This window comes from Dipodomys merriami, unplaced genomic scaffold (genome assembly GCF_024711535.1).
Source record: "Dipodomys merriami isolate MVZ:Mamm:240054 unplaced genomic scaffold, mDipMer1.0.p SCAF_18, whole genome shotgun sequence".
In the NCBI taxonomy this organism is placed as follows: Eukaryota; Metazoa; Chordata; class Mammalia; order Rodentia; family Heteromyidae; genus Dipodomys; species Dipodomys merriami.
This window is the reverse complement of record NW_027203159.1, coordinates 30,256,806-30,283,390: the sequence shown is the minus strand read 5'-3', so window position 1 is coordinate 30,283,390 and position 26,585 is coordinate 30,256,806.

Sequence of the window (26,585 nt, the reverse complement as noted above, 5' to 3'; positions counted from 1 at the left end):
CAGGGTCTTTAGTATGATTTACTTTTTAGATGCCAGAAAAACTATGATTAAATAAGTTAGAAATACTATCATAAGGGAATAGAATTAGTAATCCCTTGGGGTCACATTATGTGTTCTAATAACCAATGAAATAAATAAATATCACTGCCCCATCAAGATTTTTGTATGAAATTTGGAGAGAAAATACATGATAGTAAGTGTAGGGTGTTTATAAAATCTAAGTGGCTTTTATATGGAAGGAAAAAAATTGGAGATTTCCGAAAAACCTGTAAATATGTGGCATTGTTGAGGAATATGTCATTAAGTTCCTGTCTTTGGTTAATCTTCTTGTTGGTCAATGGCCTTGCACTTTGGGCTTGGGCAGAGTCCTGATTTCTTCACCACTCTAATGTTCTACCACTTAATCTACAGTGCCACATCCATTTTTGAGATGGTTAATTTGTGATGAGAGTGGGAAAACTATTCCTGTTAGAATACTTTGAAAACTGATGCTCAGATATCATCGTTCTAAGTTTCTTAAGCGACCTGTACTAGGCTTTTGTGTTTTTTTTTTTTTTGTTATCCAAAATATGCAAATGATTTTTGAGTTTGTATGTTCCCAACAATCGTGCACACTGAAGGTCTATGAGTAACCATGGTTTTCCTTAAGGATAAGATTCTCTATAGTATTTGATTTCTAGGAGATGATTTCCAGAAATGAATCTGAAAAAAATTCTTCTCTTTATTAATTTGTAATTAGATCCTTATATGTCAAATGCATGAGATGCTAGAATTAACAACATTTTCAACTGGTCAGACTCAAGTGTGATTTTCTACCCCAAATTAATTTCACATGACATAATCTTTTCCCTCTGCATTACAGCAGATGACAAACTCCCTAACCACAAGAATAAATGTATCCTGTTGTTCAATTACTAAATTGATCTGTTCAGTTTGTAAACATGCTGAGTTTGAGTCATTTCCATAATCTTCCTGAATTAGAGTATTGTCACCAGATGCAAACGTGAATTTATCTATTCCCATTACATTTCCACAGCACTTTTTAATTTTATAAACTGCCCATTCATTCTTCACATAATATTGTAGTAAATTTGACATAGAACAGACGTTTGAATATAAGTATTTAGTGTGCTTACTGCCTTTTGAGAGAAAAATATATGAGGCCCTCTTGTGATGACAGACGCACATAAATTCACCTAGGTCTAATGTTGAATAAGCTTGTGTTTTATGTACTGAACAGAAGAAAATACTTAATATCAATAAAATTTGAATTTTAACCTCATTAATAAAAAGCATGAGGTTACATATTTGTCAGGAAGACAAATTACATGATTCCGAGTTAAAGAAATGCTTATGAAAAATTCGAAGAAAAACCTTTATTGTTCAATATTTCTTGTATTTTCCAACTTAGGTTATCAGAGAGAAAATGTTTTTCACATTCCATACAATAAAATGTACTATGTATTTTGTGAATCTAGAAGGACGTTTATGCTAGCAATTACAATTCTTTAAACCATCTCATAAGTACTAAGGGACCAAAACCTTTGTAATTACACATCTAATTTTGAATTTCCAATCTAAAACATATCCAATATATTCAAACTTTATTCAGGAATGAGAAATTTGAAATCCATGTACAAATTATTGCGTAAAAATAGCTCTGAACACATTTTATTAAAATGTATCTTTGCAAAGTGCAAATTGTAAATCATCTCAAGAATCTCAAATATGTTATACTAATTCATGGAGTAAATTTAAATCCTATAGTGAATCCTAAAATATTCATTAATAAATTTCAGTAGGAAGACAGGGTAACCCACCAATCAGTCCATACATTTACCAATTAACAGCTGAAGATACTGCCATTCACACTATCATAATTGATGTGATGAGTGAATCTTGAAACCAGGAAATCAGGACAAAAATTATTGTTCAAACATAATACAGTTATCTATGTCTTTACTGATTTAAATTGATTATAAGAGAATGAGAAGAACATTCATATAAAGTAATTCACATATGATGTAAGTTGGGTGATTTTCTTCTTGTTTCTAGTGAAAGTATCCTTGAATATGCCACCAATCACAGGATCACCGGTCAAAGAGCAATACAAACTTTATTTGTACTGAACAAAATACTTGGGTATATAGTTAGTTATTCATTTCTCCTATTTCTTCACTTTGAATTTTGACAGACAATAGTGTGTCATTAAAAAACAGCATTTTCTTTACCTGTTGTCGCCAGAGTTTTTGATTGTGCCCCAAACAAAACTTGGGCTAGGATCTTCCAAGGATTCTGCCAAAGATAGAAATACATACTCGATTGAGGTGCTAGATTAGATGGGCTCTAACATTATACCCTTATTAATATAGAAAAACAACAAGCTTAACGGCCTTAAGAGTCTTATGAGAAACATTTACCTGGATAATAAACATGGAAAAGAATGAGTTCTTAGCCAAGTGCAAAAACAAATCATTTAAATGTTTCACAACGTTTTTAATCATTTATGACTGCCTATGATCTTATATGTTACTGATATTAGCAGACAAAAAATGCAAGTTGAACATAGATTTTAATTTCACTCTTAAAGGAAGAAATCATACAATATCATGAGGTAATGTGTAATTAAATAATAGAAAATGCAGAAAAATCTACAAGCTTTTTTGGGGGGTGGGGAGGAATCCGTTGCTGGGGCCTGAACTCTAGGCCTGGGCGCTGTGCCTCAGCTCTTCAGCTCAAGGCTAGCCCTCTACCATTTGAGCTATTGCACCACTTCCACCTTTTGTTTTCTGCTTATATGGTGCTGAGGAATTGAACCCAGAGCCTCATGCATGCAAGGTAATCCCTCTACTACTGAGCCACCTTCCCAGCCCCGAAATCAACAAGCTTTGTACCTTTATCCCAGTCTTCCTCAGAGGAAACATATGGCCATGTATTTTTAGAACTCTTGGCTTGTTTCACTTTCCATTTGATATTATCTACAAATAAACAGAAATCAACCATCTGAATAGGTGAAATTGGCCTAAATTGATTTAGTATCTGTTTTCGTTTTAAGGCTTACCTATATCAACTACAAGACTTTTGTCCATACAAGTTGCAATATGTTCACAGAGTTGATCTCGTGGAATCAGGTGATGAGCATTAAAGGGACAAGTAGCCAATCTGGCAGCAATATCAGGGTGATTCTGTGTAACAAAAGTTCAAATATGAAGAAATATTTTCAATTTTTCTCTTTTTAGATTTCTTTGGGCAGGATGCCTATCATGGGCTTGACGCCACAGTATGCTAGTTCATCCTGTTTGTTATAAATACATATTTTTATTGTAAAGATACTGTACAGAAGAGTTAGAATTTTGTGAATAAGTAAATTTCCTATAGATCATTGTTACTGCCTCCTTTGTTTTCCCCTATAATCCCTTCCTTCCCTATCAACCCAACTCCTCCTGCCATTTCCTGCCCTCATAGCTAAGGTTGTAAAGCTCATTTTCAACATAGCTTCTTTTATATATAATTGATGAATGGGTCAACCTGTATCGCAAAGCGTATATAGTTTCCTCAAAAGATTACATGTAGAGCTCCTCTATGATTCAGCAATCCCACTTTTGTACATTAACAGGAATGATCATATACAAGACAATGGTAAATCTACCACGATTGTTTACCATAGCTAAGATATGAGACCAACTCAGAAGTCCCTCAGTAGATTAATGGATTTAGGAAATATGGTAATTATATGTAAAATGGAATTCCATGCCTCCATCAGAAAGAATGATATTGCTCCATTTGTTAGTAAATGGTAAGACTCAGAAAAAATATGTTAATTGAAGCAAGTCAGGCCCAAAGAAATATAGGTCCATTGTTTCCCTTAGTTAGAATAAGTAGTGTATGTTAAGGATAAACAGACATGTTCCAAAGTGATGTACATGGGACCATAAAAACTGAACTTTACAATTTCAGGAGGGGTGATGGGAAGTTGGGAGTGTAGTTGAGGAGGTTGGAGGAGGTTGGAGCGAGGGGATGGTAGGGTGAAACAAAGGAGGAGGCAAAAGTGCTTGATGTCTCCATCAGAATGAATGGTATTGGCAATTTTGTTAGCAAATGGGAAGAAAGGGAAAATTTATATCAAGTGAAGTAAGCCAGGCCCAAACAAACATAGGTCCCATGGTTTCCTTATTTGCAATAATTAGTATATGTCTGAGACAAGCAGTAAATATTAATTAAAAGGAACCCCAAGATAAGGACAGAAGTGTATTTTTCTTTCTTGCTACAGTTCAAACATATTGCTTCAAAAGTACCACATGAGGTTTTTGTTCCATTGTATATACCTCCCCCACAGAATAACCTTTTTTTTGGAGGAGCTGAGGAAGATCACAGAAGAGAAGCTGGAGGAAAATCTCTCGATGAGAAAGCAGTTTTAGTGTTCAGGAAAAATTTTCTGGGCTAGAGAATTGCACTAAGAGAGCCATCACAGTATAGGATTTTGGCCAGAGAGGGAAGTCCATCAAGGAGACACATCTGAGCACTTGCCGGAGGTGTGGGTGCAGAGGTTGTGGTGGATGTGGTGGCCATGGCCAACATACTAACAGACAGAGTCTGAGACATAGGTGACAGACCCTTCTCACAATCAGTCAGAATTCACAGGGAGCAGAAATCTTCATCCTAAGGATCACAAACCAGGGATGGCCCAGAAACCAAGAATATGGTATAAATAGAACCATGACATGTCATTCATTCTCAGAGAGCAGTTGTCGAAACACTGCCCCTCCCCACCACCAGAGATCTCCATCTCTGATACTGACCAAGGCCTGGCTGAGCAGCTAGCTCTCGGCTTTGGAAGAACTTTAAACAAAGAGCCATTTAGCAGGTTACAGGTACCTGACCTGAACTGCCAGGCTCAGTTCCACCCAGGGGAAAGTCAATGCCCATGCAGAGAAGCTCCATCCCATGAAAAGTGACCTTTTTCACTGGGTAAACAGAGTCAGAATATGCCCTCCTCATTGCATCCTAGACACAGAATTGAAACTCAGTAAACCTAAACACTGAGAATGGCTCCTGGCTGGGCTCTGTGAATTTTTGAGGAGCTAGGTCCTCACGGAAATGCTATCATTGGTCATAGGTCTTAACACTACCCAGAACCTCGCCTTATCACATAAAATCCAAGCCAGAGGAAACAGGCATCTCACTCATTTGAGATACTCAAGCCAATCTCCCCGCCATTCAAATATCCTGGGAGGAATGCAATAAATTCCATCAACATTCAGAGCATTTTTCTGCCTAATCAAACAAAATGACTTAAGGAAGCAATCAAGCAACAGAAAAGCAAACATCATAAGCAGACTAGAGACTCTATGAAGAGAATGGTTACAGACACAGGCGACATACAAGATTCACACTCATACCCAAAATTCTAAGGACTCTTTATCTATCATTTTTTTAAATTTTTGTTCTATTTTATCTTTTGTTGTGAAAATATTGTTCAGAGGGGTTACTATTACCTGGGCGAGATAATGAGTACATTTACATCTCTCAGTCCTAACTCTTAATATTAATGCACTTAACTTTCCAATTAAGCAACATAGACTGTCTAGATCGATGAAAAAGCAAGATCATTCTATCTGCTGCATCCAAGAATAAATAACACATTGCCCATAAGGATAAACATATTTGGAAGGGAGAGGCTGGATTAAAATTTACCAAGCACAGAGCATACATCAACAGACAGAAGTTGCAATCCTAATGTCAGATAAAATAAACTACAATATAAAATTGAGAAGAGGAAAAATTAAACCCTGCATTCCCTTAGATCACAAGGGGATCAAATTAGAACTCAATATCAAAAGCCACCAAAGAAAACCCTAGAACACATGGAGGCTAAACAACACACTGCTCTATCACAAGTGGGTCATGGAAGAGATTAGAAAAGATTTTCAATTACTCATGATATTCAAAAAAATGATCATACAAATTCCCAGCTCCTCTGACACACAGTAAAAGCATTACTCAGAGGCAAGTTTACAGCTCTGAGTTCCATCCAGAACAATTGAAGATATCTGAAACCAATATTAATGGAGATATCTGAACCTATCTGAAAAAGAGTGGCAAGATAAACCCAATCCGTAGATGGAAAGAAGTCATTAAAATTAAATCAGAATTAAATGAATTAGAATTTTTTTAAAAAATAGAAAGAAGAAAATATACAGGGTTGTTTCTTTGAAAAAGTTTAAAGAATTGACAGTCTTAGCAAATCTTATCAGAAAAAGAAGAGACCACACCAAGTAAACAGAGAGGAAAATGGAAACATTACCACAGGAAGAACCAGGATTCAGAACATTATAAGGGAATACATCTCAAACCGTTATGCTAATAATTTTTGGTATCTGGAAGAAATGGACGATAGAAATGGACTATTTCCTATCAAATTTCGACATGCCAAGACTAAACTAAAGTGAGTTAAACCAACTTCACAGACCCATATCAAGAATCTAAATAGAAACAGCAATAACAGACCACCCCACTGAGAAAAGCCCAGGACAGAATGGATTTTCAATGGAATTCTACTAGGCCTTCAAAGCAGAATTAAACCAGTACTCCTCGAAATCTTCAATGAAATTGAAGGAAATTTGATTTCTATGCTCTTTGTTTGAAGCCATCATAACCCTCAATCCCATAATGTGGCGTGGTTTCATTAAAGAAATGAAATTAAGGACCCATTACTTTCAAAAACATCGAACTAAAACTACTCAACAATATTTTGGTCAATCAAATTCAACACTTCATACAAAAAAAATCATACATCAACATCAAATTGGGTGCATTTCAGGGATGCAAATATACAAAAATTAATTATTTGAATATACACAAATCAATTGCTATAATTCACCACATCAAAAAGAGCAAGGATATGAACCACAAGGTTACTTCAATAGATGCAGAAAAGCCAATGACAAGATCCAACACTTCTTTATGATGAAGGATCTGGAAAAAAATAGGAATCCATGGAACATTCTTCAATACAATAAAGACAAACCTACAGCCAGCATTTTACACAATGATGAAAATTTAAAGCCATTCCGTCTAACTCAGGAAGCAGACAAGGATGTCCACTCTCTCCAGTTCTCTTCAATTTAGCACTAGAATGCTCAACAACAGCACTAAGACAAGATGGAAACATAAACGGGATCCAAATACCATAAAATGAAGTAAAAAAGCTGCCTCTTTGCAGAGGACTTGATCTTGTATTTACAAATTCCCATGGACTCCACTCCCAAATGACCCGAGTTCATTAGAAACTTTGGCAAAGTCGCCGCGTATAAAATTCACACTTAAAAGTAAATGGGTTTTATGAATACCAATAATGAGAAAGGTGTGCCTGACATCAGGAAAGCAACTCCATTCGTAATTGCCCCCAAAATTAAAATACTTAAGAATTAACTTAACCAAAGAAGTGAAGGAACTCTATGATTAAATCTTTAACAATCTGAAAAGGGAAATCTAAGCAGAAGATAGAAATTGGAAAAACCACCCATGTTCCTGGATAGGAAGGACCAAATCCTGAAAATGGCAATACTTCCCAAAGCTATCTAGAAATACAATAATTTGGATATCAATATTCCAAACTCATTTTTCAAGGAAATGGAAGAAACAATCAAAAAATTCATATGGAACAACAAAAGATCCCAAATGGCAAAAACAATCCTCAACAGAAAGAATTGTCCATGAGGAATATCAATACCAAATTTCCAACTCTACTACAAAAATATAGTAAATAAAACAGCTTGCTACTGGAACAAGAGACAACCGGACCAATGGAATAGAATTGAAAACCTAGAAATCAACCCACAGTCCTATAGCTACATAAACTTCCATAAAAGAGGTAAAAAATAGAATGGAAGAAAGTTAGCCTTTTCAGTAAGTGGTGCTGACAAAACTGATTCATAACCTGTAGAAATCTAAAGCTAGATCTTCATATATCAACCTGAATCAGAATCAACTCCAAATAGATTAAAGTCCTTTGAGTTAAAACAGACACCCTGACACCTTACAGAATGGAATAGGTGAAACCATAAGTTTCCTTGGCACAGGCCAAAATTTGAGTAATAGAGATTCAGAAACGCAATCAAAGAAAGTTTGGAAAATAAAATTTTAAGAAGCTGCAGAGCTTCTGCATGGTAAAGGCCATACCTAGCAATATCAATAGAAAGCCCACAGATTAGGAGAAGGTCTTCACTAGCCATACAACTGACAAGGGTCTCACATCTAAAATATACCTTGAACTCAAAAATTAAATCCCCCAACAACAAATACTCAAAAAACAACTGACCAATAATTAAGTCAGCTAAAGATTAAAGATAAACCAAACTGGAGAGAAAAGATGGAAGAAATGCTCAACACATCTAGACATAAAATAAATGCAAATCAAAAGAACATTGACATTCCACCTCACCCCAGATAGAATGGCTATACTCAAGAACTCTCATAACATCAGATGCAGGAGGGCATGTGGCCAGAAGGGAATCCTACTGCATTGTCATTGGGAGTGTGAACTTGTTCAACCACTTTGGAAAGTAGCATGGTGTTTCATGAAAAGACTCCACATACCGCTCTCCTATGACCCAGCAATCCCACTTTGGGGCATTTACCCAAATGATAACAAACAAGACCACACTAAAGGTACCAGTACAGCTTGATTTATTGCAGCATTATTTATCCTAGCTAAGATATGGAAGCAACCCAGATGCCCCTCCGTAAATTAATGGATCAGGAAAATGGATTAATACTCAGTGGCATTCTATGCCTCCATCAGAAAGAATGACATTGCCCCATTTGATCTGGAACTTAGTATAGCAGTGTAATAAGAAGAAAAGCAATGTTCTCCCCACAGTTCTGTAAACCTTCAAATTTCGTGAAATTTGGATGAAACTAAAAGCAAATTTTTAATCAATACACTAAATAAAGAAGAGAGACACAATGCATCTCCCATGTTAACAGTTTATAACCATGCCATCATAACTTAATTATCCAAACTGAATTCTAGGCCATATGATAATACAGGGGCTGTTTTAACAAAATAATGTTTAATAATAAAATTAATTTACATTTCGGCCATTAGGCACTTGGGAGGAAAAGGAAACCAACTCTACGTTTTGTGACATATGGCACACACAGTTTAACATAATTGCACACATCTTGCCTTTGTTCTATTTTGAATAGAGATTGAGATATACATCTCCAGAAATAACCTAGCTGGGCTTCGATTGTCTTACTTTCCATTACATGCTGAAGAGATTTCAAAAGAAATACAAAAATCTATTACATTTGTGCCCACACTCTTTCATATCTTTCACGTACATTTCCCACAATTTATCTTAAAAACAATATGCAAATTGATCTACGAACTAAAGTAATTACATAATATCAACATGTTCTAATGAAACATTAACTTTCTACATTTCACAAGATGGTATGGGAACCTGCATGATCTGATTTTGGGATTTTTAACATAGAGACACTGCAATAGGATCCACACATTCCTCTGAAAGAGAAAAATACCTCGGGAAAATCAATGCATTGGGAACATGCCAATTCTTCAATCTTATTTCCCTTATGAACTCTAGCTTAACTTAGGAATCTGTATTTGTAGAATATAGATTCAAAATTTGACAAAGAGTATTACTCTGGAATTTAATTTCTTATGTATTCTGTTTCTACTAGGGAGTTGTTACTTTTTACTTTTATGAAAAATATTTATTCTAGTTAAAAATTATTCAATGAGGTCAAGTGGAACTGTTAGCTTGTTTTATCTTCTGAGAGAATACATCCACTGAGCTCCCCTTATTTAATTGCTTTCTTACATTTCAATCTCCAATATGCCCATCATTTACATTCGTTTTCATTTTCAATCTAGAACATCAAAAGTCACAGTAATAATTATCAAAATGTCTAAAGTTTCAGATTCAATCAGGAGAAATCTCATTATCCCATTCTCTCAGCTCCCATCAATATACGTTCTGTTATTCCAAAAATAGTGTGAACAAGACCATTTAAGATAATTTCCCCAAACAAATGTGTAAACATTTTTACCTTTTTCCATTGTGACAGACAGATAAATATTAGCAAGTCCTGCGGATGAAAAAAAATTCTGAGAGGAAACATGACTAAATACATCAAAACCACATCATAAATGTGGTTCCTCAGCGATATGAAAAAAAAACTGGGTAAAACCTATTCATGTCTAATACGTTTTGTTGCTGGACACACTTGAATTGAAATGCATGGATATTCCCTGTCTACTTCACAGGTTATAACACGCTATGGAAATGTATAACTTTTGAACTCAAAATGTTTTGTATTTTTCAGGACTTTCTACCTTATCCAATCAGAGGATGATGCATCATGACAACTTTTAAGTGAAATTGGAAAGGTCCTCTTAATTATGCATGTCTCAGTTAACAATATCCAAATTCCAATGTATATATATCTAATACCTATTGAACATATGCAATTATGTGAATGAGGATTTGCTATTCTCTCAGATATACTGATATCCAATTCAGATTTTAAGATCAATATTGAATATTATTCAAGTAACTGCGTCTTAGAGCAGATATGTATTGCAAAGCAAAGGAATCATTGAGACTCGTTAGTCAATGTTTCAGATTGGGCTTTGGTTCAATGGTAAGTGAATTTCAGTTGTGCAGTGTCTAGTGGCCGTGAAGTGGAGCCAGAAGACATTAAACATATGATTGCTTTGATGCACATAAATGTGAGGGGAATAAAAGTAAATTTAGAGTTCTCCAGAATGGAAATAGCTATTTTCTGAAGTCTAAGAAAGTAAAGAATTTTAATTCTTTTCCCATGGAACAAGCCAGCCTAGTTGGAGAAATTATTAGAACTAAATTAGGGATGTCAGGGGTAGAAAGTGAGAAAAGTTCTAATCACATACACGAACCAAAGAGATGATTCACATATCTAAGACTTAAAAGAAAGAAGAGAAGGCAAGGGACTGTTACCTGTGTCCTTCAGTTAACTGGATTCACCAAACAAGTCAGGATCTCCTCCTCCCCACGACCGAAGATGTCCCACTAGTTGGTTTTCCACAGCAACAGCTACTTCTGTATAATGATTTCTCTAGGTGGGGGTCACCGTTATTGTGATGTAGCTCATAAACCTCACTTCCGTTTTAGGAACTGACAGAACTCAGCCACACTTCCGCATATGGGAACGGAAGTGCTGACTTGGGGCCTGAACTAGGACGACAAAGTCCCATTTCCTTTTAGTATGCATTGGTAGACTCCGATTCGGTATAAGAGAAATGTGTGAATATTCAGTAGAGGAATAATGTGAATGGATGTGTCACACTTTCCATCTTCACAGCAACTACTGTTTCTTTGTAAATGGTTCTGCCTAGACATCTCTACACATTCTATGTTCTATAAACCCACAATAAATCAATCTCTAGGTATTATTTTTTGTTGTTTAGTTTCTTTACTCCTCAATAATTTTATTAAGAGTTTCACAAAAATGACCCTTCTAGAATTTAATCATCTTTTGACAAAAACGTTCTTTAGTCTTCCTTGCATTTTCTCTTTTCGTCATTTTTGAAGAAAATGTTCTAAAAACAGAGACAGAAAATAACAACAGAAAAAAAACTGATTATGGTATTCAAATACCGTATTGATCTGAATGAAATAGTGTTAACTTTACCACATGTGACTATTATTGCATTGTGAGATTTTGTTCTTTTTAATTTTTCCAAGGAAATTAGTGTTCCCTGATCCATACTGAAAATATGAGCAGGACATAAAAGTTGATACAAACAATATACTGTTTGACATTAAACTGTAATAATTATGAAATGTTGTCGAACAAACTGTAACAGATGGATGATATTCTTTTCTATTATCAAAGATAGAATTTGATACATGCAGAAAAATGAAAGGCTATTGACCTCAAGTATAACGTTAACTTCACATTTATTACTATTTACAATGACTTAATCCCCTCAAAAGTTGTTGTCAAATGCATTCTGATTTGAAATAAAGAAAAAAACAAATGTTATGAAACGAGAAGATTAAATTCTGGTTTCGAAACGAATGTGCCCTAAGGCAAACAGACAAAAATTAACAAAAACCCCACTTTCATTATAGTTCAATGTGCATCCAAAAGTAGGTGCAGCTTATCAACTTCAATGTAAGCAGTAATTCATTCAAGTGGTAAGAAAATAAAAAGAAGTAATTACACATAGTGTTAAAATTGGTATTCATAGTAGGCAAAGAACTTCTGAGGAACTTTGCTTAGTATACCGTTGTTTTCTGTGGTGTAGGTAGGTGGAAGTGCCACTTGACCACAGTTGTATTTAGGTGTAGAATATTTTCTAAAATTTATGAATTTCACCCTATAGTATAATTATATGTATAACTAGATTCAATAGAGTTTTTAACAAATTACATATTTTAAAAATTTGACATGTGTTCTGCTTATCTGTAGGTTTTATCTTGTTATGAGTAACTACTGCAATCTAAAGGTATCATACAATTTTCAACCACTTACTCCGTGGTCACCTGTGATAGAATGATTATATCAAAGCTCTAGCAGTAGTGTATTCAGGTCTAAAAAATGTGTTGAAAGTTCTCTTTACAATATCAGTGTGCATCCTTGAGTGGAGAATACATATCCACATTGAATTTGTGTTGAACATTAACTTTTTAATGATTTATTTGGTACTAAAAATAGTAAATAAATGGAAGAATAGTATTCACTGTTAACAAAACCATATTAATATATGTTCTGTGCAAAACACCTTTCTATGCCTTCTGTAATCTGGAAATAATTAACAAGGATATTCATAGGATTGTTATAGATACAACAATTCTAAAATAATAATTGTCTAATGAGCCTAAAATTCTTTTCTGTTGTGTTTGTCTTGTATATGCAAAAAGAAGCTATATGCAAAATTAAAATTCAAAGAATTAATAGATATTTTTATTATTATGTTTGAAAAAGAGTTGAAGATGTACACTTGTGTTCCCATAAATGCTATCATTTACGTCTAATATTTTCTTACTTATTTAAATTTTATTGTCATAGTGACCTACATAGGGGTATACTTATACAAGTTATGAGTTCAATGCTTGTTGAAATTGTTACCCTCTTCCTCATTTTTCTCTCTTTTTGCCATTATCCATTAACTCCAGTGTTGTACAGATCATATCCAACATATTCTTTTATGAGTATTGTGTTACATATGTTTCCCCATTGTCATTTGTCATGCAATATTATTTTCACACAAGTCATTGCATAAGTTCTATGGTGTAGATCTAACTTCTCACACTTTGTGTCTTGGTGAATACATAAGCCTCCACAGAGTTTACAAAACTCTTGGAAATACATCACATTGATAAAATAAAATGGACTATCAGGAATTACAGTCTTTCAAAAATCAGAATGTAATGAAGAATTACAATACAACCTTACTTTCTTTGGAAGTATTGTATTTATGATTTTATGTGACTTCTGTACTCATTTGCTCATTTCCTAAGCTCTTGCAGATCACACTGTGAAGCGATCTGTGTTCTTGGATGAGAAGACTAAGAGGGATTCATTCAACAAGTATATGAATCTTCAAAAAATTGGAAGTAATATGATCCAAAATCTTCAACATAATTACCATCAAAGCTGACCAATTAGAAGGAAAAGAGATAATAAAAAACAAAGTAGAGAGTCTTGACAGCAGGTTAGACCATGCAGAAGATCGAATCTCAGGGATTGAAAACAGCCTAGATATTGTAGAGAAAGAACATTCAACCATCCAAGACAAGTCCAAGAAATATGATAGGTTTATCCAATACCTAAAAGACATCATCAGAAGGCCCAATCTAAGGATAATGGTTGTAGAGGAGCACCTAGAAACAGAAGTTAATGGTCTAGGAAATTCGTTTTACAGGATCCTAGCACAGAACTTCCCAAACATACAAAAAGATAGGCCTATTCAGATACAAGAAGCTTTTAGTACCTCAAATAGACCAGACCAGAATAAGACATCCCACTGTCCCATTATAATCCACACAGGATCAACCCAGTACAAGGAAAAGATCCTTAAAGCTGTCAAGGAGAAAAGGTTAATCACCTATATAGGGAAAACAATTAGAATTACCTGAGATTGCTCAGCAGTACAACTATGTTTATTGCAGCATTATTTACCATAGCTAAGATATGGAACCAACCCAGATGCCCCTCAGTAGATGAATGGATCAAGAAAATGTGGTATATATACACAATGGAATTCTATGCCTCCATCAGAAAGAATGACATTTCCCCATTTGTTAGGAAATGGAAAGGTTTGGAAAAAATTTTATTAAGTGAGGTAAACCAGGACAAAAGAAGCATAGGTCCCAGGGTTTCCCTTATTTGCAATATCTAGTATAGGTATGAGTCAAGCGGAAAAGATCAGATAATGTGATGTTAGGAAAAGGAACACTTAAATATGTATTTTAATGTTTTCGTTTCTTTCATGCATGTGTTTCTAACGCATTTACAAGATTATTTCTTTATTGCTTTGTATGTCCCTCCCCCACAGTGTAACCCCCGCTTTCATTATATTTGATGTCAGTATAACATGTGGAGGAGATGGGGACAAACAAGTCGTTTAAGGATTCAGGTGGACCTGTTGCAAAAATGAGAAGTACAAAATGTCATGTCAAAACCAGCTTTATAATGTCGGTGTTGGGGGAGGAGGTGGGTATAATTGGGTGGGGAGAGGGGGGTAAAATTGGGTGGGGGTAGGGGGGAGGCGGGGAAGGGAAGTGAAGGGTAAACAAAGGAGGAGATTGCAATGCTTGGTAAGAAAAGTATGCATTATCCTGCCCATGTAATTGTAGCCCCTCTGTACAGTATGTTCCCAAATAAAATAAAATACAATTAAAAAAAAATGAAGCTTTTAGAACCACAAATAGACCAGACAAGAATAGGACATTCCACAGTCACATTATAATCCACACAGGATCAACCCAAACCAAGGAAATGATCTTTAAAGCTGTTCAGGAGAAAAGGTTAATCACCTATATAGGGAAAGCAATTAGAATTACCTCAGATTTCTCAGCAGAGACAATCAAAGCAAGAAGAGCCTGGAATGAAGTGTGCCATGCCCTAAAAACAAACAACTATCAAACAAGAATACTGTACCCAGCTAAAATCTTCTTCATAACTGAAGGCCAAATATAAAACTTCTATAGCAAAGAAAAATTGAAACAATACATCTCCCCCAAACCAGCCCTACAAAAGATTCTTAAAGATGTCCTACACATAGAAAACCAACAAGACTGCAACAAAGGCCAAGAAACTGCACCCAAACTGAGAATCCAAGAACCTTAGGGCGAACCCAGTTGTCACAGCCCCCAAGAAGGTGGATAACATGGCAGGAACTCCCAAATAACTCTCAGTCCTATCTCTTCAGGTTAACGGGCTGAACTCTCCAATTAAGCGACATAGACTGTCTAGTTGGATTAAAAAACAAGACCCTTCTATCTGCAGATTGCCAGAGTCACATCTTGCCCGTAAAAACAAACACATTTTCAATGTTAATGGCTGGAACAAAATCTACCGAGCAAACGGCCCTCATAAATAGGCGCGAGTTGCAATCCTGATATCAGATAAAATAGACTTCAAATTAATATTCATGAGAAGAGATAAAGAAGGTCGCTACATACTAATTAAAGGATCCCTCCTTCAAGAGGATATTACAATTCTAAATATCTATTGGCCAAACAATGGAGCACCCAAATTTATCAAAGAAACACTACTTTCCCTCAAATCCCATATAGATCCAAAGACATTAATTGTTGGGGATTTTAACACACCACTCTCCCCACTAGATAGATCAACTCGGCAAAAACTCAACAGAGAAACCGCAGATCTAAACAGCTGCATAGATCAACTAGACTTAACAGACATTTACCTAACATTTCACCCAGCAGCATCAGAATACACGTTCGTCTCAGCAGCACATGGAAAGTTTTCTAAAATGGACCACATTTTAGGCCACAAAGCAAACTTGTCTAAATTCAGAAACATTGAAGTTATACCTTGCATTCTCTCTGACCACAAGGGAATAAAATTAGAACTCAACACCAAAAGCCACCAAAGAAAGTCCGGTATCACATGGAGGCTGAACAACACACAGCTGAATCATGAGTGTGTCATGGAAGAGATTAGAAAGGAAATTCAAATGTTCATGCTATTCAACAAAAATGAACACACAAATTACCAGCTCCTCTGGGACACAGCAAAGGCAGTACTCAGAGGCAAGTTTATAGCTCTGAGCTCCTACATCAACAAATTAGAGAGATCTGAAACTAACAATTTAATGATACATCCAAACCTCCTTGAAAAAGAGCAGCAAGATAAACCCCAATCCAGTAGACGGAAAGAAATAATCAAAATTAAATCAGAATTAAATGAATTAGAATCCAAAAAAACTATAGAAAGAATCAACAAAACAAAGAGTTGGTTCTTCGAAAAACTTAACAAAATTGACAGACTCTTAGCAAACCTTATCAGAAAAAGGAGAGAATACACCCAAATTAATAAACTCAGAGATTAGAACGGAAACATCACCATGGAAACAAGATTCACAACATTATAAGGGAATACTTCTCAAAACTTTATTCTAATCAGTTTAATTCAGTTCTTTTTAAAAATACTTTTTATTCTAAAATTTGTGTAGAGAGGGGTTAGAATTACATGATTAAGCTAATGAGTACACTTTTTATCGAGCATTGTTACTTTCCCTACCTCCCCGCGTTCCCACATCCTAAAATTGTGAAATTTAAAGTCTTGTACATCTCATTGTAACAATGCATCAACTAGTATTCTGTTTCAGCATTTTATTATTTCCCATCCCTCCACAATGTAGAAAAAATTATATATGTAAGAGGCATGCCACTGTCAGCAAATACAATGAAAACAGGGCTAGAAGTTGGGGAAGAACATTGAAGAAAAACAAATCGCATAGAAGAGTTTAGAATCATGAAAAACAATAGCAAGAATGTAGAAATAATTTGTGTCCCTATCTAGGGGTTCATTTCATTTAACATCTTCTTGTATGGTCAGTTTTGCACATGCCTAATTCTCAACAAACTACATGAAATTCAGTATTTACCAAAATCCAATACAGTGGCAACATTGTATAAAACATAAACTAAAAGAAAAAGGCACGTAAAGAGAAGTAGATTCACATAGCACATTTTAAAAAATCAAGAAAGTGAAACCAACTGCTTTTGTATTTCAGGGCTTGTTTTGTTTAACCTAATATTGTATGGTCGTATGTATATTACTATTAAGCTATTGTGATCCTGTTCTAGGACTAAAATGTGCATATACAAGTTTTTAGAAATAAGAGAATCTATGGAGTCTATGTTCGTTGGTTCTGGCACACTTTAATTCATGTTTGTTTTTTTTACAAATTTTGCATTTCCTTACAAAGGGCACTGTGCCATTCTTTCTAATGGAAACAGGATTTCTGAGGTGTTTTTACCCGACATTTACTGATCCATTAATCTACATTCAGGCATCTGGAGTGGTTCCTGATTTTCCTTCTGCAATGAATATAACTTTGCCATTCTAATGGAATGTGGTGGAATTTCAATGTTGAATTGATTTGTCTTTTTTTTTAATTGTCAGAGTTTTTGAGCATTTCTTCATATGTGCTTAGGCCATTCTCAATTAGCCATCATTGAAGTCTCTCTTTAAATAGACTTCTTTCATAGAGCGGGCTTATAGTTCTGGATTCTTTGGGGCTGAGGGATTTGACTTGTTGAATGTTGATTATATTTCTGCGCTGAGACAATTTTCTCTTTCTTAACTAGTGAAGATTTTCTCCCAGTATTTTTGGCTTCGTTTTTTCCTACATAGCTATGCCCTTTGGTATAAAGAATCTGGCAGGTTCAATTTATAGACTTTGTCAAACAATTCTTTGGCTTGATGCATTTGTGCATCTGTAATGGAAAGTTTCAACCTGTTCTAAGAGACCTCGTATTTCTCTATTGATTCCATTCTGAGTATTTTTTTTAACCTAGAGGTCTGATTCCTTTGGAAAGTGTTATGACACAGGGTGGTGTATAATCTAACTTTGTTATAGGAATTTAACGAGCATTACAACACTATTTATTGAATATTGCTATTTCTTTTCAATGTGTCTATACTGCTTCTGTTTGAACTTACCCAATGCAGGCATATTTTTTTTCTTTAGCAGTGACTTTTAAAACATAAGTGAACTACTTTCTCTTTTTGTCTTAATTGGTGTATATCCACTTTCATCCTGGAAGAGGAATGCAAGTGCTTAATTGTTAGATATATAGGAAGAAGAAGTTCATGGTGAGCAAAATGAACTCCAAGAAAATAAGTTTTATCTTTGATGGAGTTTTTTTTTTTAAAAAAACAACCACAATTTGTTTTTCTTGCTTTATTTCCATTAGTTTTCATAGGATTTCTCTCTCCTTGTCACTATATTTGAGTTTGTAACCTCTGGATTGTAGAAACTTTAATTTGAATAGGGCAAAGAAGGGGAATCAAAATTTTTCATTGTGGACAATGTGGGACCCACTGCCATAAAATTCTTTACAAGGCCACATGTAGAAAATTACCTTTACATCAGTTACATCAAGGAGCGATTTTAAGCTGAATAAACTGTAAGAAAAATGAGGAATAGGATATCATATGACAAGAAAAAGATTCACTGCCTTACCTTCATAATTATAATCCTTCTGTACATCACACTGACAATAAGTTTAACGAAAAAGAAGGGTATTGGTACATATATTGATTTTAGTTGACATAAGTTTACAAATGGATACGTATGTAGATTGGGTTGCAGTCTATACACAGACATGTGTAGATAACCCTGTCCTCTTCATATCCCTACCGGACTAAAAAGGCCCAGGTTTCCATGAGTATACAGGTTCCAAACTAGCCTTCACAAATTAGTGTTTAATGCATTCCTGCTCACACTATCTGAAGGAAAACCAAGAAACATTTAAAATTATACACTATTTGTAGAATTGTGGCCATAGTCATAAATGCTCCCTTTTCAACACCATGATAAATATGAGCAACATTCACACATCTTTAACTTCTGCATCTGTACCCAATAGATTCAACACTATTGATTTCACAGGAGTCCTACCAATAAGTTTTCCTAAAGTATGTTTCAAAACTATTCCATTTTGCATCGGCAACTTTTTGGACCACACTGCCAAGTCCAGTATAAATATGTAGGGCCTTATATATGTGGAGCGAATCCCACACAAGTTGAATATGAAGATAGCCATCAAATATGTTTCCATAATATTGTGTTACACTCGACAGATACAGTCCACTCCTCTTGGAACATTTTGGAAGTATATTGGGAAATTGCCAAAATATGCACACCCTGTCGCACTCAAAATGTCACAATTCTAGCACAGAATCATGGCATCTTCACAAGTTGCAATTTGGCCCCTCAAAAGAATATGGTTTGAATAGTAGTTTGTGTACACATCCATGAATCTGTTTTTTTCTGCCACAGCTTTTAGGAGGAACTCCCAGAATCGTTCTTTGCATGAGTTTACATGTGGAAATCATTGAGATGGACGAGAAGATTGTATAGTAAGGAATATACTTCAGAATGTTGGTTGAAAAATCCCATTGAAATGTTCATGACCATTCTGTATGGAATATATAATTGGTGTAAGATTTTTGTAAGAGGTCTAATGTCATTACAGTTTTGTTATGTATTAGGCTCTGCAATTTTAACAATGTATGAAATGGAAGATGATTTTCACAGGCAAACAACGACAGTGAAAAATGAAGTATGATTTACTCTCCATTGGGAAAATGTAGATTTCGATTTGATTATTGAAGTTTCTATATTCGAACCTTTCCATGTCTATGGGGAGAGGGACATGGTGAATTCCAAATAGGACATAAACACCAGGGTTTACTTCTGAATTCAAGGTAAGGGGCAATAGGGAGTGAATAGGTAGTAGAAATAAAAATTAATTCATTTGGTTGAGTGAGCATCACAATAGAGTAATAAATGTAAGATGTAGATGGTACAATGAGAAATGGTTTGAACTCATGGTTTGCTCATAGAATGACTCCTGCAAAGAAATGAAGAAAAAATATTATTTTACTTTCAATGGAAAATACTTGAATATATATTCCTGTATTCTCCATATGAACAATAACTTCACTAGTAGTTGGAGAAATATTCAAAATTAGTGAGAGCACATCCCCAATTATTTTCAAAAAATTTCATGGTTGCTTCCACTTCCATTTCTACAGAAATTTGATCATTGTAAATAAACCTCACAAATTACACGTGGACAGGCTGTCTCAGAACATTCAAACTTCATTGAACATTTGAAGTGTGATGCTAATTATTGTATTACTTGAGTGATTATTGTCCAGTTCATCAAAACTTTTCAAATACCACCAATTCAGGCTCACCCAGGTCTTGGAACAGTTTCTGAAACGGGTCCCTTGTTAAATATTCATGGATATATCATGCATCCAGGAAAAAAGGAAGAAATAATTCATGTGATTGTATAGAAAACAAAATCCATAGTGTTTTTCCTATACAATGTTATTGCAATGAATGTAAATCAACATGATAAATTGATCTCCATTTCAATAATTGTGAATATATGCATTCACAAAGAGTGATTGTTTCCTGTGATGTAATCTACCAAAGGATACATGCTTTAGGGAATGCAAGTAAAATATGAAGGGATACCATGCAAATACCTACAGGTACAATTACAAGAAATAATCCGTGGCTCAAACGTATAAACAGCTTTTCCATTCTTATATGTGGACAAAACAAATGCTATTGTGAAGTCACAATCACATTGTGAAGTGGTATCAGGTAAATATATTCAGCAGTTTGTAAAAATATTTGACCTTTAAAAACGACATGCATGTCACCTCTCAGTATGAATACTGAAATATTGGACTTTGAAATGAACATAGAAAATTTCCATTGACTAAGGGTAACATTTCTACCTTAACATTGCTTTCTCAAATAAATATGGTTCTGAGAATTCTATGCCTGAAAGATACCAACATTGGGAATATATCACTGGGATCAAGCCCAGGTAAGAGGCTTGAATACCAACTGCCCAATCAAGGATTCAATACTTATTAACAAGGAGACACATAAAAATTCTTGATAACCTGTGAATAATTTTATCATAATTGATTTAAATCAAAAGAAGGCAGGAGAAATTCCAAAAATCATAGAAATATGTCCTGTATCAATGTATGGGTGTTGAAACAGAAAGAAAAATTGTACGCCCTTTCAGTTTGTACACACACAGACACAAAACTTGCACCTACAAATGGACGGGCAACAGAAATATCAGAGCACATACACAAATCAGCTCAAATATATATAATGACAAACTAGGTTTGAATAAATCTTTGAGAAAAATCAGCAAGTAACATGGCCTCCTACTTTGTCACAGATTCTCTCAGGGTCTTTAGTATGATCTACATTTAGGATGCCAGAAAAACTATGATTAAATGAGTAAGAAATACTACCATAAGGGATTAGAATTAGTAATCCCATGGGGTCACATTATGTGTTCTAATAAGCAATGAAATAAATAAATATCACTGCCCCATCAAATATTTTTTATGAAATTTGGAGAGAAAATACATGTTAGTCAGTGTAGGGTGTTCATAATATCTAAGTGGCTCTTATGTGGAAGGAAAAAAATCAGAGATTTCGGAAAAACCTGTAAATATGTGGCATTGTTGATGAATATGTCATTACGATCCTGTCTTTGGTTAATCTTCTTGTTGGTCGCTGTCCTTGAACTTTGGGCTTGGGCAGAGTCCCTGATTTCTTCACCAATCTAATGTTCTACCACTTGATCTACAGTGCCACATCCATTTTTGAGATGGTTAATTTGTGATGAGAGTGGGAAAACTATTCCTATTAGTTTACTTTGAAAACTGATTCTCAGATTTCATCGTTCTAAGTTTCTTAAGCGACCTGTACCAGGCTTCTTCTTGTTTTTGTTATCCAAAATGGGCAAATGATTTTTGAGTTTGTATGTTCCCAACAATCATGAACACTTCAGGTCAATGAGTAACCATGGTTTTCCTTAAGGATAAGATTCTCTATAGTATTTGATTTTGAGGAGATGATTTCCAGAAATAAATCTGAAAAAAATTTTTCTCTTTATTGATTTGTAATTAGATCCTTATATGTCAAATGCATGAGATGCTAGAATTAACATCATTTTCACCTGGTCGGACTCAAGCGTGATTTTCTACCCCAAATTAATTTCACATGACATAATCTTTTTCCCCTGCATTACAGCAGATGACAAACTCCCTAACCACAAGTATAAATGTATCCTATTGTTCAATTACTAAATTGATCTGTTCAGTTTGTTTACATGATGAGTTTAAGTGATTTCCATAATCTTCCTGAATTAGAAAATTGTCACCAGATGCAAACGTGAATTTATCTATTCCCATTACATTTCCACAGCACTTTTTAATTTTATAAACTGCCCATTCATTCTTCACATAATATTGTAGTAAATTTGACATAGAACAGACGTTTGAATATAAGTATTTAGTGTGCTTACTGCCTTTTGAGAGAAAAATATATGAGGCCCTCTTGTGATGACAGGCACACATAAATTCACCTAGGTCTAATGTTGAATTAGCTTGCTTTTTATGTAGTGAACAGAAGAAAATACTTGACAATATCAATACAATTTGAATTTGTTACCTCATTTATAAAAAGCATGAGGTCACATATTTGCAGGAAGACAAATTACATGATTTCGAATTAAAGAAATGCTTATGAAAACTTCCAAGCAAAACTATTACTGTTCAATTTTTCTTGTATTTTCCACCTTAGGATATCAGAGAGAAAATGTTTTCACATTCCATACAATAAAATGTACTATCTATTTTGTGAATCTACAAGGACGTTAATGCTAGCAATTACAATTCTTTAACCCATTTCATAAGTACATAGAGAGCAAAACCTTTGTAATTACAACTTCTAATTTTGAATTTCCAGTTTAATACATATCCAATGTATTCAAACTTTATTCCGGAATGAGTAATTTGAAATCTATGTACAAATTATTGTGTAAAAAATAGCTCTGAACACATTTTACTAAAATGTATCTTTGCAAAGTGCAAATTGTAAATCATCTCAAGAATCTCAAATATTTTATACTAATTCATGGAGTAAATTTATATCCGATAGTCAATCCTAAAATATTCATTAATCAATTTCAGTAGGAAGACAGGGTAACCCACCAATCAGTCCATACATCTATCAATTAACAGGTGAAGATACTGCCATTCACACTATCATAATTGATGTGATTAGTGAATCTTGAAACCAGGAAATAAGGACAAAAAGTATTGGTCCAACATAATACGGTTAACTATGGCTTTACTGATTTAAATAGATCATGAGGGAATGAGAAGAACATTCATATAAAGTAATTCGGATATGTTGTAAGTTGGGTGATTATCTTCTTGGTTGTAGTGAAACTATCCTTGAATATTCCACCAATCACAGGATCAACAGTCAAAGAGCAATACAAACAGTCAAAGAGCAATACAAACTTTGTTCTGAGCAAAATACTTGGGTATATAGTTAGTTATTCATTTCTCCTATTTCTTCACTTTGAATTTTGACAGACAATAGTGTGTCATTAAAAAACAGCATTTTCTTTACCTGTTGTCGCCAGAGGGTTTGATTGTGCCCCAAACAAAACTTGGGCTAGGATCTTCCAAGGATTCTGCCAAAGATAGAAATACATACTCGATTGAGGTGCTAGATTAGATGGGCTCTAACATTATACCATTATTGATATAGAAAAACAACAAGCTTAACGGCCTTAAGAGTCTTATGAGAAACATTTACCTGGATAATAAACAAGGGAAAGATTGAGTTCTTAGCCAGGTGCAAAAACAAATCATTTAAATGTTTGACAAGGTTTTTAATCATTTATGACTGCATATGATCATATATGTTATTGATATTAGCAGACAAGAAAAGGCAAGTTGAACATAGATTTTAATTTCACTCCTAAAGGAAGAAATCATACAATATCATAAGGTAAGGTGTAATTCAATAATGGAAAATGCAGAAAAATCTACAAGCTTTTTTGGGGGGTGGGGAGGAATCCGTTCGTGGGGCCTGAACCCTAGGCCTGGGCACTGTACCACAGCTATTCAGCTCAAGCCTAGCGCTCTAACATTTGAGATATAACAACACTTCCAGCTTATGTTTTCTGCTTAAATGGTGCTGAGAAATTGAACCCAGAGCCTCATTAATGCAAGGTAAGCCCTCTACCACTGAGCCACATTCGCAGCCCCCAAATCAACAAGCTTTGTACCTTTATCCCAGTATTCCTCAGAGGATGCATATGGCCATGTATTTTTAGAACACTTCTCTTGTTTCCCGTTCCATTTGATGTTATCTACAAATAAACAGAAATCAACCGTCTGAGTAGGTGAAAATGGCCTAAATTGATTTAGTTTCTCTTTTCGTTTTAAGGCTTACCTACATCAACTACAAGACTTTTGTCCATACAAGTTGCAATATGTTCACTGAGTTGATCTCGTGGAATCAGGTGGCGAGCATTAAAGGGACAAGTAAACAATCTGCCAGCAATATCAGGGTGATTCTGTGTAACAAAAATTCCAATATAAAGAAATATTTTCAATTTTTCTCTTTACAGATTTCCTGGGGCAGTATGCCTACCATGGGCTTGACACCACGGTATGGATACTCTGCTAGTTCATCCTGTTTGTTATAAACACATATTTTTATTGTAAAGATATTGTACAGAAGAGTTAGAATTTTGTGAATAAGTACATTTCCTATAGATCATTGTTACTGCATCCTTTGTTGTCCCCTATGATCCCTTCCTTCGCTATCATCCCAATTGCTCCTGCCCTTTCCTGCCCTCATAGATAAGGTTGAAAGCTCATTTTCAACATAGCTTCTTGTGTATATAATTGTTGAATGGGTCAAACTGTATCCCAAAGCAGTATAGAGTTTCCTCAAAAAATTACATGTAGAGCTCATCTATGATCCAGCAATCCCACTTTTGTGCATTACCACGAATGATCATATACAAGAACATGGTAAATATACCACAATTGTTTACCATAGCTAAGATATGGGACCAAATCAGAAGTCCCTCAGTAGACGAATGGATTAAGAAAATATGGTAATTATATGTAAAATGGAATTCCATGCCTCCATCAGAAGGAATGATATTGCTCCATTTGTTAGTAAATTGTAAGATTCAGAAAAAATATGTTAATTGAAGCAAGTCAGGCCCAAAGAAACCTAGGTCCATTGTTTCCCTTAGTTAGAATAAGTAGTGTATGTTCAGCAAAAGCAGAAATGTTCAAAAGTGATGTACATGGGACCATAAAAAATGCACTTTACAATTTCAGGAGGGGTGATGGGAAGATGGGAGTGTAGTTGAGGAGTTTGCAGGGAGGGGATGGTAGGGTGAAACAAAGGAGGAGGCAAAACTGATGGATGTCTCCATCAAAATGAATGGTATTGGCAATTTTGTTAGCAAATCGGAAGACAGGGAAAATTTATAACAAGTGAAGTAAACCAGGCCCAAAGAAACATAGGTCCCATGGTTTCCTTATTTGTAATAACTAGTATGTGTCTGAGACAAGCAGTAAATATTAATTAAAAGGAACCCCAAGATAAGGACAGAAGTGTATTTTTCTTTCTTGCTACAGTTCAAACATATTGTTTCAAAAGTACCACATGAGGTTTTTGTTCCATTGTATATACCTCCCCCACAGAAGAACCCCTATTTTTGGAAGAGCTGAGGAAGATCACAGAAGAGAAGCTGGAGGAAAATCTCTCGATGAGAAAGCAGTTTAAGTGTTCCAGAGAAATTTTCTGGGCTAGAGAATTGCACTAAGTGAGCCATCACAGTATAGAGATTTTGGCCAGAGAGGGAAATCCATCAAGGAGACACATCTGAGCACTTGCAGGTAGATGTGTGTGCAGAGGTTGTTCTGGATGTGGTGGCCATGGCCAACATACTAACAGACAGAGTCTGAAACATAGGTGACAGACCCTTCTCACAATCAGTCAGAACTGACAGGGAGCAGAAATCTTCATCCTAAGGATCACAAACCAGGGATGGCCCAGAAACCAAGAATATGGTATAAGTAGAACCATGACATGTCATTCATTCTCAGAGAGCAGCTGTGGAAAGACTGCCCCTCCCCACCACCAGAGCTCTCCATCTCTGATACTGACAAAGGCCTGGCTGAGCAGCTAGCTCTAGGCTTTGGAAGAACTTTAAACAAAGAGCCATTTATCAGGTTACAGGTACCTGACCTGAACTGCCAGGCTCAGTTCCACCCAGGGGAAAGTCAACCTGCCCACGCAGAGAAGCTCCATCCCATGAAAAGTGACCTTTTTCACTGGGTAAACAGAGTCAGAATATGCCCTCCTCATTGCATCCTAGACACAGAATTGAAACTCAGTAAACCTAAACACTGAGAATGGCTCCAGGCAGGGC